The sequence below is a fragment of the Podarcis cretensis genome (assembly GCF_951804945.1).
Source record: "Podarcis cretensis genome assembly, chromosome: 15".
NCBI lineage: Eukaryota > Metazoa > Chordata > Lepidosauria > Squamata > Lacertidae > Podarcis > Podarcis cretensis.
In genome coordinates, this window is record NC_137185.1 from 16,446,282 (window position 1) to 16,457,736 (window position 11,455).

An 11,455-nucleotide genomic window follows, 5' to 3' on the forward strand; every position below is an offset into this window, starting at 1 on the left:
GGCCATCCCTTCTTTCAGCTCCTCCTGCTTGGCAGATATCTTCTCCTCCTCAATCTTTAATTCTTTTTCTTGTCCAGCTGCCTGTGTTTTGAGCAGCGAGTCCTTTTCCAATTCAGTTGGTATATCTTCAGATAACTTCGGGTTTGAAGGGCTCGTAGACAAAACAAGGCCTTTCTCATTCCTCTCTAACAACTTTCCCACAAGAGAGATCAGCTTTTTCAAGTCAGCACGTATTTCCTGTATTCCCTGTTGAGTTCCATTCTTGTAATGTCCAAGAATCCCCTCTAGAGGGATTCTGGTTACTTAATGTTCTTTTCCCCTCCGACCCAAAAGTCAAATTTGTTTGTAACAATCTTTCTTTGTTTTCAATATTTTGTAGCAATATGACCGGTTAAAGTTTCAACTTCAATTCTTCCAACTTTGACAGCTAATTTGACAGCTGTCAAAGGTTTCTATAAATCCTCAGCAGGCTCTTGACTCGGGTTGCTCCCGGGCTTGAGAAGAATGGTACTTAGTTTAAATAAAGTAAACTCTAGTCCTCCAGCACATTAGCTTAGTCCTTTTAAATCCGTGGAATTTGTATCTTTATCCAATCCCGGCGGCTCTTTCTGCGACCTTAGTTGGCAGGTCCTTGCTTTGAGCTATTTACAATAGGGGGGAGACGGACTTCCTTTTTTTTTTTTCAGCTCCCCCGCTCGCGCCGAATCCAAAGCCAAATATATTGTAATCCAATTTTCAAATTACTCACGGGTTGTTGTTCTTGCTTTTAAGTCCAAATTTAGTAGGAAGAAGTCAGTGCTGACTGAAGAATGGCTTGCGGCTTCGCTCGGCAGGGGAAGCGAAGGACTCACAGCACCTTGCCACTCCCTGGCACCCGATCCGTAGCCTTTAAAAAGGCTCCTTCACGAGTCGGGAGGGCGCTTATGGTGCCCGCCGAGTCACCATGTCCACGGGCTCCGTGCCCGTGGTTTTTAAGGGTCCCCGTGTCGCCGGCACGGCAAGACCCAACCCCCTGCTAAGCCGATTCCCTCCGGAGCTCGGAGGGAATCCGCCATTAGCCAGTCGCGCCAACCCGGAAGTCTCCACAGCTCCCCATGTTTCTATGAGGACAGGGCATTTCCCCATGTTTCCGCTGCCAGAGGTGGCTGGCTGAGGAAGAGGAGAGCAGCCACCAAGAGCCTGCTGGCGATGCAATATCCCTTTCCCGTGGGCCATGGCCGGCTTCAACCCTGCGTGATTTGTGCCGTGTGTCTAAATATATCCCCAGAGGAAATCAAGTATTGCACAATGACAAAAGGGGTTTTGCTCTACCCTTGGTTCCTGGCCCTGTAAAAGCAGGAAACTGTCCTCGAAAGCCGAGGCAGCAGGAGGAGGGTGGAAAAAGGAGAACCAGGAAAGCCCTTTTCGTTCTTCTCTTCCCCTCTGCTGTGACTGGGTCTGAAAAGTGAGGGCATTTTGCTTTAAAGGAGGCTTCCATAAGATGGGTCAGGTCGATGGCCTATCTGGTCCAGCATCCTCTTCTCCCAGTGGCCAACCAGATGCCTCTTCTGGGAAGCCTACAAGCAGGACCCAAGCACAGGAGCACTCTGCCCTCCTGTGGTTTCCAGCAATTGGCATTCAGAGGCATTATGGTCTCCAACTTGTGGAGGCAGAGCATAGCCTTTGTCGCTAGTAGCCGTCAATTGCCTTAGGATCCTCCATGATACTCCTGTTTTTGTTTTAATAATTGTTTTATTTGATTTTCAAAAGGAAAGGAAAGGAAGGAAGGAAGGAAGGAAGAGAAGAAAGAAAGAAAGAAAGAAAGAAAGAAAGAAAGAAAGAAAGAAAGAGAAACAAGAAAGAAAAGTGATAAAGTTACCTCTAAACGTCTTACACATTCACATATCGAGATTACTCTGATTACTCGAGATTACTGACTTCCCCCCCATCCCATCCATGAGTCTTCTTATTTCTATTTTCATCTGCATATCAATACTTCTCCAAAATTTCCATCTTCCTAAATTATCTGTAGTTTCTATTACATTACAAGTGCATATAAAAGCCTGCTAATGTTTCAACCTATTTGCAATGATATGGTATATACATTACGAACATTTCCCATTCCTTTTAAAATTTCTCTTCTTCTTGATTCCTGAGCTTCCCAGTTAATTTTGCCGTTTCAGCATAGTCCATCAACTTGATCTGCCATTCTTCTTTGGTCAGGGTTGTCTCTTCCTTCCATCTCTGGGCTAGCAGCATCCGGGCAGCCAATACTCCTGTTTTTCCTGACAATGCTCTGAATAAACTTTAAACTTGAACCTCAGAACATGAACCTCAGATTGCAAAACAGTCTCTAGTCCTATTCACAGCATCTGTGATACCACTTGAACTTTAACGACTTCTGCCCAAAGAATCCCACAGCTTGTTCAAGATGCACAGAACAGTAGCTCTCTGCATTGTTTGCTATCATTTCTCAGCACCCATAACAAATTACACTTCCCAGGATTTTTTGTGTGATGTCAGGACGTTTATGGTGGTGCAGGAACACTTAGAATGTATGTTGTGGGCTAAAGTGTTAAAATCGAGATGTGGAAAATATGGAAGCAACAAGGAGAGGCAGGACTGAGATTTGGAGATATGCTTCAAGGTCCAGACTATGGGAAGTCCAGAAAAATTAATAATTATAATTTGGATGACAATTTGGTCTTTTTATTTTAGTTTTTTATTTTAATTGGATTATGATTTGATATGTTAATTGGATGTTTTTTATTGGAAAATTAATAAAAATGATTTAATAAAAAAAAATAGAATGTATGTTGTGGGCATGACCTGTATCCCCCTCCCCTTCCAAGATGGACCCAGGAGGAAGTCATGGAGCTCCTCCCCCCACTTTCCAGCTCAACCCACTTCCTTTTGGGATTCCCAGAGAAAAGAAGGACTCAGCAAGAGACAGAGAGGAGACCTTTCACATCTTTATTTTTTGAAAGAACCCAGCAAGAGAAATGACCTGCTGACAGGCTCAGAACAGATAAGCAGCAATTGGTCTAAGATGGGATACAGATGGCTGTAGCTGTGTGTTCTCAAGCTCTCTTTCACTCAGTTCAGAGGGCCAAGCGCTTTCAAAAAAAAAAAAAAAAAAAAAGCGCTACTTAAATATGTAAATTAATGTGCATAAATCAACACATACAATTTGGTATGGAAATAAATTCATCCTGCAGCCGCACAATGGAAATCAGGCAGAGCCACGATGGTTCAGGAGGAAATCCCATGCTTTGCGTCTAAGAATCTCACAAGTTTAATGGCCCATTCAGCTTTTGGGTTAGCGCAGAGCTGCTTCTGGATAAGCAAAATAAACCTGTCAAGGAAAGGAGAAGCCATAAGAGCATAAGATAACCCCTAATGGCTCAGGTTCATCTCAACCAGCCTCCTGTCCTCCTAGTGGCCAAACAGATGTCTGTAGGAAACCAGAAATCGGGGCCTGAAAACGAGAGAACCACTCTAGTGGAGAATCAGGGGCGTCACAAGGGGGGGGGGTGCGGGGGGTGCAGTCCGCCCCAGGTGTCATGCCAGGGGTGTGTGACAAAATCCCCCTGGGCGGATCACGAGTGGTATGATTGTCGTCATGAAAATCCGCCCTCTGATTGCACAAATCCCCTGGCCATCAGCCTGGCACCCCCTGGCGGGTGGCACTCGCATCCCCGTCGGGCGGTTTTATGCGATCGGCAGTCGGATTTTCACGATCGGTGGGCGGTGCTGGCACCCCCAGCGGGCAGTGCTTGCAAATCCTGGTTGGCAGTGCTAGCACAGTTTCATGTGCTCATTGGTCGGATTAGCGCGATCTGTGGGAGTATCTGTTTTGTGGCTTCATGAATAAAGACTCTTTTCTCTGTCCTAGGAGGACATAGGGTGTGGTCACATTATGGCCTGGTGTTATGAGAGAGGGAGACTAACAACAACAACAACAACAACAACAACTACTTTATTATTTACTGGCTGGGTTTTTCTACCCATTTTCTCATGCCAGGCATCATTTTTATAAACGTCTGTTGTGTCATCTCTTACTTGCTTTTTCTCTGGACTAAAAAGTCCCAAATGCATTTTCAATGGGCCACTGAACAAGGGCTATTTATTTCTCCATTATTTCTCCACTTCTGGAACTGGTAAAACAGGCAGGCAGGTCATCTTCCTTGTTAAAAGGCACCAGGCCTGCCCTCGCCACAGATCCCATGTTCTCAGTGGGGTGTAGAGAGGGGGCAGAAATTCATTTTGCTCACCATTAAATGCGAGCCTGCCAGGCAAATCCCCACTTCCCAAAGCAGCATGCCCGCCTTAAACACTTGGACTTCTCTGAATTTTGGATACAGTTCTCCAGTGCAGACAAAAACGTCTCTGTTAGTGAAAATAATGCACAAACAAGCACTCTTTCCTGGGGAATTCACATATTTTGGAACAAAGGTGCACCAGAATGTCTGCAAATGCTGAATTTAAGATGGGAAAATAGAGAGAAATTGAAACTGAAGGATCTGCCCTTCCCTAGTGGGGAAGCAAAATCAGTCTCAGCTCCTTCTTTTCCCTCCGACGCACTCCTGATTTTCTCAATCTATCGTTCCCACTGCCCAAACCCAAACCCAGCTGCCAAATGCTTAGGTCTTTGCTTCCCATCTTTCCTGATCCCCCACCCTTAGGCAACTGACACCTTGGCTTTCACCCATTCCCCAAAACTTACACCACAGAAGGCAGAGCGCATTTAGGGTCGGGGTAGAAATAATCCACTACGGCATTGGGTACCACACTTCCTGGATAATGGGCAGTGCAGCAGCCAGGTGGGGCATCCCGTCGAGCCTGGAGAGCTGGGGAGAGCAGGCATTGCTATTCATATTGTGAAATGTGTAAGATGCCCAAGAGCTAAAGCTATGGGAGTTTATTTGCATCAAACATCCAGAGACATAACCATCCACTTGACTGGAGGATAGCACCCCTTGTCTCTCTCTGTGTGGAGGCATTTATGTTGAAAGACATCAGGGTTGGGGTCTGTGTGGGTCTTCCCTTCTACCAGACCTCCCTGTCTTTCTCTCAAATCCAGGGCCACATCCTTCACAGCCCTAAACATTAGAGAGAACATTCAACAGTGGAATGGATTCTCTCAAAAGGTGACGGACTCTCCTTCCTCAGAGGCTTTTAAGAAGAGGTTGGGTCTCCATCTGTCAGGCACTGCAGGGGGCTGGACTTAACAAGGGTGGCCAACTCCCAAGAGACTGTGATCTACTCACAGAGTTAAAAACTGGCAGTGATCAACCCCCTTTTTGGGGGTCCAGGTCAAAGTTGTTGAGCATCCTCATACTGTGGAATGCATCCTCATACTGTGATGATTATGAGAGGTTGTTTATTATTATTATTATTATTATTATTATTATTATTATTATTTTGTGGCTGGAATGTATAAAAGGTAAAGGGACCCCTGACCATTAGATCCAGTCATGGCTGACTCTGGGGTTGCGGCGCTCATCTTGCTTCCGGGTACATACAGCTTCTAGGTCATGTGGCCAGCATGACTAAGCTGCTTCTGGCAAACCAGAGCAGTGCACAGAAACGCCGTTTACCTTCCCGCCGGAGCGGTAACTATTTATCTACTTGCACTTTGATGTGCTTTTGAACTGCTAGGTTGGCAGGAGCAGGGACCGAGCAACGGGAGCTCACCCCATTGCGGGGATTTGAACCGCTGACCTTCTGATCGGCAAGTCCTAGGCTCTGCAGTTTAACCCACAGTGCCACCTGTGTCCCTGGCTGGAATGTATAGTACTGTACAAATTAAAAATTCAGGTTGACTCACGCAGAGCTGCCACAGCAAGGAGTAAGGCAACAGTAGCCCCTGAGATCTTCATACTGTCTGGAGAGGAAGAGGAGATTTCAGGACCATTTCAGAGGCCTCCTCTGCTTCTGTGATGCTCACCACCTAAAGCTCCTCCACCTCTCCTTTGAGATGCCGTTCCCAGCTCTGACCCAATACCAGACACTGAGTCCTCAGAGGACAACCGGGACACAGATCCAGGAGCAGGCAGGGTCCCCTCTGAACAAATGCTAAGCCTTCCAGGCTGAGAGACCTGCTTAAGAAGCCCTGGAGCTGTCAGAGGAGGAGGTTGCAGGGAGTTGGGCTAGATGCCCTGTGGGCATCCCTTCTAACTGTAGAATTCTATGATTCCATTAATCTCTCTCTCTCCCCCCCCTCCCTTGGTCCTTCAGAAGGCCAGGGTTGAGACGAAAAGCAACAGCACAGCATGCATATCCAAGTCACCATGGAACACTTGAGTAAAATGGGCCTTCTCATGAGTAAGCAGCCTACTCATGAGTAAGCAATGCATGGAACTCCTCTGCTAGCAGTTGTGGTTTGGTGTGGTCTAGGAGGCCAGAGTCTAAACTGTATTCCGCTTTAGCCTTTCAGTTGCTGGGAGAAACTCAGGTCTTTGATGTTTTCCTGAAGGGCAATTTATTGCAAGAGTCTTTTTTCTGCAAAGTGGATCATTTTATAGGGAAGTTCTCTCTCTCTCTCTCTCTCTCTCTCTCTCTCTCTCTCTCTCTCTCTATATATATATATATATATAATATATATATTCCTACTGGCAGTCAGGCTTATACAGTGAAGCCCTCTGTTCATCTGACTTATGGTCTTAGGGTTTAATTAACTAATTTTCGGAATTTATATACGGCTTTTTAATCAAAAAATACCAGAGTGGTTCACATCATAAAACATGACAGTAATCTCTAACAAAGAGTACTTAGAAGTGAAACAGCAAAGGCCCCAAAGGCAATAGGGAACCTTTACTCGCAGTTGGTAAAAGGCTGGGTAAACAAACAGGTGTTTCACTGATGGTGAAAACACCACCGTTGGTGACCTCCAACTCTCAATAGGGAGAGTATTTCACAGGGTCCCCTATGAAATGGCTTAGTTCCCAAGTGGCAGGAGCTTAGTCTGGGTCCCTTAGAAAGCTACTGGGTTTGTCACCCTGTGTGAGAAAGCAGAGATCTACCTGGAAGCCAGTATTTGATCAGTTGAATGCAAAGCTTGGATGGATGTCCTCAAGTGATGGCTATTCTTTGCATCCCAGGACAGTCCCACATAGAAAGGGTTGGCTTGCCTGCCTCGTTTTCATTCCAGACCTTCCATAATTCTTTTCTGAATTTCCTGAGTTCACTGTGTTCCTCTTCTCAGAATACTTCCCACTTACATTGTAACTGCCTCCTTCTCCAAGGTCAGTTTTTGGAACAAACTCCTTTGCTACAAAGTCCTCCTACCTTTCACCTTCAAAGCCAGTCGCTCTCAGTGCTGCGCTGAACCTCTGTCTCCTCCCCCAATTGCATCTTCCCCTTATAGATAGGCAGGAGAGGGCAGGGCCAGCACCCACCCCAACCCACATCCTATCACAATTCCTATGCATGCTTGATCCTTGGTTAAGGAGGTCACAAAATGGGATTGGCCAGCTGGGTTGAGAAGACAATTAATGGCGCCTTGTGAGAGGTGGTCAGTCTCAGCTGCCTTGAACCATAGAACCAACTCTTGAACCATAGAGTTGAAAGGGACTCCTAGGGTCATTCCCTTGCAATGTGGGAATCACAGCTAAATAATCCCTGACAGGTGACCATCCACCTCAGTCTAAAAGCCCCCAGCAAAGGAGAGTCCATCACCTTCCAAAGACACCTGTCTCACCGTCAAACAGCTTTTAAAGTTCTTCCTAACGTTTAGTTGGAATCTCCATTCTTGTCATTTGAATCCATTGGTTCTGCTCCCACCCTCTGGAGCAGCAGGGAACGAGTTTCCTCCATCTTCTGTGTGACAGCCCTTCAGATATTTGAAGATAACTTTCACCTTTCCATCTTCTCCAGGCTGAACATACCCAACTCCCTGTCGCCATTCCTTAATTTTTAAAAAATAAGGAATGGGGGAAATTTATAACTTATCTTAAAGACCATTGTAAACAGTTAAAATCGTTAGTAGGATTGGAATATCAGTTGTAGTTTAAGGGTGAATTCTGGATACCATGGAGATGTAAAAGATTTGGACTACCATATAATATGAGGAAGGAAATGATAAATAATAGGACCCACAAAGGGGAGGATGGAAGTCCAGGGGATTAATTGGAATCTTGTTTTGATTATTTATGTTTGATATATCTCTGTGAAATTTTAATTTGAAAAACCAAATAAATAAATTCATTTTAAAAATTACAATAGGTTGCAATAACTATCAACCAGTCACACACTTTAAGGGCAAGGTACTCAAGGGAGTGGGTGATAGACAGTCCCCCAAAAACTGGGAATAAAAGGAATGTCTTGTTCTTGATAAGAAGAATCCAATAGTCCACAGTCAGGCAATAACTTTATCAAGACCAATCAAAATGTCACAGAACAGTAAGCAAGACTTGGGTTTTTCCTTCTATGCTCCCTCTTCAGGCTTCATGGATTCTGCAGAATGGGACATGTTCAACTCTCTGGCCCCTGGACCAAAGCCATGGGTTTGTTCCTGGTACAAGGAGCTCCAGACCCTCAAACAATGAGTTTGTTCCATTGAGGTCATGGTGGCTTGCCTGTTACGAGGTAATCAGAATTTGAAGATAGAGAGTAGGCCTGTTTGTGTGCAAGAAATGGGCCGTTTGTGGGATCTATCCACTAGATCACATATTCCTTTTCTACGTTGCAGTTCAAATATCACCACTGAGGGCTGAATGGCCATGTCTTTAAATACATCACCTCCTGGTGTCTGTTTATAGATAATCTGCTTTGAGGACTTCAGCTGGAGGGAATAAATGGATCTTCACAGAAAGCTGAACCCATAACCATTCATAGATGCTTTGTATATTTTTGGAAGGTGGATGTTCAGGAACTTAGAGAGGAGTGGAATCTGGAGTTCAAATGTGCCAATCAAACTATGCAAGGGGAAATTGCTTTTAGAATATGTACAGAACATTTTACCTTCCGTGGTTGGAGGAGGACAGATGATGCAGACATCTTGCTTGACAGCAAGCCATACCACCAACTTCTGCGTTGAATTCCCTTTTGCTGTACAGCTCGTGGTTCCCCTCCACAACCCAGCCCAAAACCAAAACCTAGTCTGTCCCATTAAATACAATAACCAGTAACCAGCAACACATTTTGAGGGCAAGGTACTCAACGGAGTGGGTGGCAGTCCTTAAAAAGTGGTGTTGTGGGAATGAAAGGGACCTCTTGTTCTTGATAAGAAGACTCCAATAGCCCACAGTAAGGCAATAAATTTATCAAGACCAATCAAAATGTCACAGAACAGTAAGCAAGACGGGATTTTCCTTCTATGCCCCTTCTTCAGGCTTCATGGATTCTGCAGAAAGTCCAACTCTCTGGCCCCTGGAACGAAGCTATGGGTTTGTTCCTGGTACAAGCAGCTCCTGGCCCTCAGGGAAATGTGTTTGTTTCCTTGATTTCAGAGTGGCTGACCTGTGATGAGGGCATCTGATTTTGAAGGTGAAGAGCCTGCTAGGTAAAGGTAAAGGTACCCCTGCCCGTACGGGCCAGTCTTGACAGACTCTGGGGTTGTGCGTCCATCTCACTTAAGAGGCCAGGGGCCAGCGCTGTCCGGAGACACTTCCGGGTCACGTGGCCAGCGTGACATTGCTGCTCTGGCGAGCCAGAGCCGCACACGGAAACGCCGTTTACCTTCCCGCTGGTAAGCGGTCCCTATTTATCTACTTGCACCCGGAGGTGCTTTCGAACTGCTAGGTTGGCAGGCGCTGGGACCGAGCAGCGGGAGCACACCCCGCCGCAGGGATTCGAACCGCCGACCTTTCGATCGGCAAGTCCTAGGCGCTGAGGCTTTAACCCACAGCGCCACCTGCGTCCCCGAAGAGCCTGCTAGTATGCAATAAATCGATTGAGTGTGGGATCTAGATCATATTTTGCTTTTTCTATATTGCAGCTCAAATATCATTTACTGGAAAGTGCTGAACGGCCAAATATCACACCTCTTGGTGATTGCTTATTGACTGTCTGCTTTGGGGTTGTTGTTTTTTTTTTAAAAAAATAATATTTATTAACATTTTAAAGACTACAAAAGAAAGAAAAAGAGTTAAACAAAACAATACAATACAATACAAAAACAAAAACACCACACAACACCAACACCAACACCAACACCATAATATTAAATTAACAAAACCAAACAAACACAATTTAAAACACATCCAATAATTTCAGTATCTTATCTTTCATTCCCTTGTTTCAACGACCTCCTCACACCTCCCTTTTTGTATTCCACTTTTATTAACTGTTTCAGCAATTCCTTTCCATCTTCCTCTGTTTTCTGTCCTGTAATTTATCTTAACATATTCTAACCTTATTTTTCCCTTTAATATATAATTGTCTTAACATATTTTAATCTTATTTTCCCTTTAATACTCTAATCATCTATTTGTACTTAATTCCTTATAACATCTCTACTAAAGCCATATAACTCCTTTCCAACATTTTTCTAACACTCATTAATTTTACAATATTTTTATAAATAGTCTTTAAACTTTTTCCAATCTTCTTCCACCGACTCTTTTCCCTGGTCTCGGATTCTGCCAGTCATATCCACCAATTCCATATAGTCCATCAACCTGGTGATCTTCTGTCCGATGCTCTCAACTCTTTTCCAAGTCCCTTCTGCGAGTCTTCTTCATATTTATACATGAACTTTACTTTGTCTTCCACTGATCTTATTTTTATTTTCCTTCCTTTGAAGCTAAAGAGTAAATCTCGGGGAAACTCCCACCTAAAGATGATTTTATTCCTTCTTGACAGGGCAACCAAATCTCCGTAATTAAATCTAAGATCCAAAAGGTATTTCAGGTCGTCTTTCAAAATTTCCACTCTTAACTGTTGTTCTTCTAAGTTCTTCTGGTAGTTCCAACAGTCTTATTTTGTTCTTCTCTTTTTTCCCTCCTCTTCCAAGTCCAAAGGCCCTCACAGTTTTAATCTCTTCTTGACCCAAGTCCCGGTCCCAAAAATCATCAAATTCCTGTGTGAGGAAATCTATCAAACTTTCCTTCTCCAGTTCAGGTAGGGCTCTGATCCTCAAAATCTGATTTTCTTTAGATTCAAAGCATAGCAGGCATCAGGCCTTAGTGGTTATATTATGTAAGATAAGTGACTCACTGGAACAGCTTCACAAAAAGGTGGATGTGGTAACTACCAAAATCGATAATTTGGGACAAAAAGTGAACACCAATACAGAAACTAATCAGAAATTGATACAGGAATCTACTTTGACATGGCAAACTGCGGAGAAGGCTAGGGAGAATGTTATTGCCGTTGAACCTAAAGTAACACAATTGGAGAGAGAGAGAGTCCCAGCCTTACAGATGCAATTTGATGACCATAAGCTGATGTCTGCTTTGGGGGTTTTGAATGGAGGGAATTATTGGGTTTTTATTGATTGATTGAATTTATATACCACCCTATACCCGGAGGT

General features: G+C 44.4%; 1 long non-coding RNA gene across 2 annotated transcripts; it reads right to left on the bottom strand.

Annotated features, from left to right (window-relative positions):
- Positions 1–2,938: 2,938 nt before the first annotated feature.
- On the bottom strand, positions 2,939–7,309 carry LOC307203570. 2 transcript variants are annotated; one of them, XR_013833297.1, is made up of 4 exons: positions 7,270–7,309; positions 5,810–5,866; positions 4,706–4,829; positions 2,939–3,334 (listed from the first exon to the last, which is right to left on the bottom strand). It is a non-coding gene; the product is annotated as an uncharacterized lncRNA (long non-coding RNA). The 2 variants fall into 2 exon arrangements; XR_013833298.1 differs by lacking the exon at positions 7,270–7,309 and adding an exon at positions 7,005–7,085.
- Between the last annotated feature and the right edge of the window lie 4,146 nt (positions 7,310–11,455).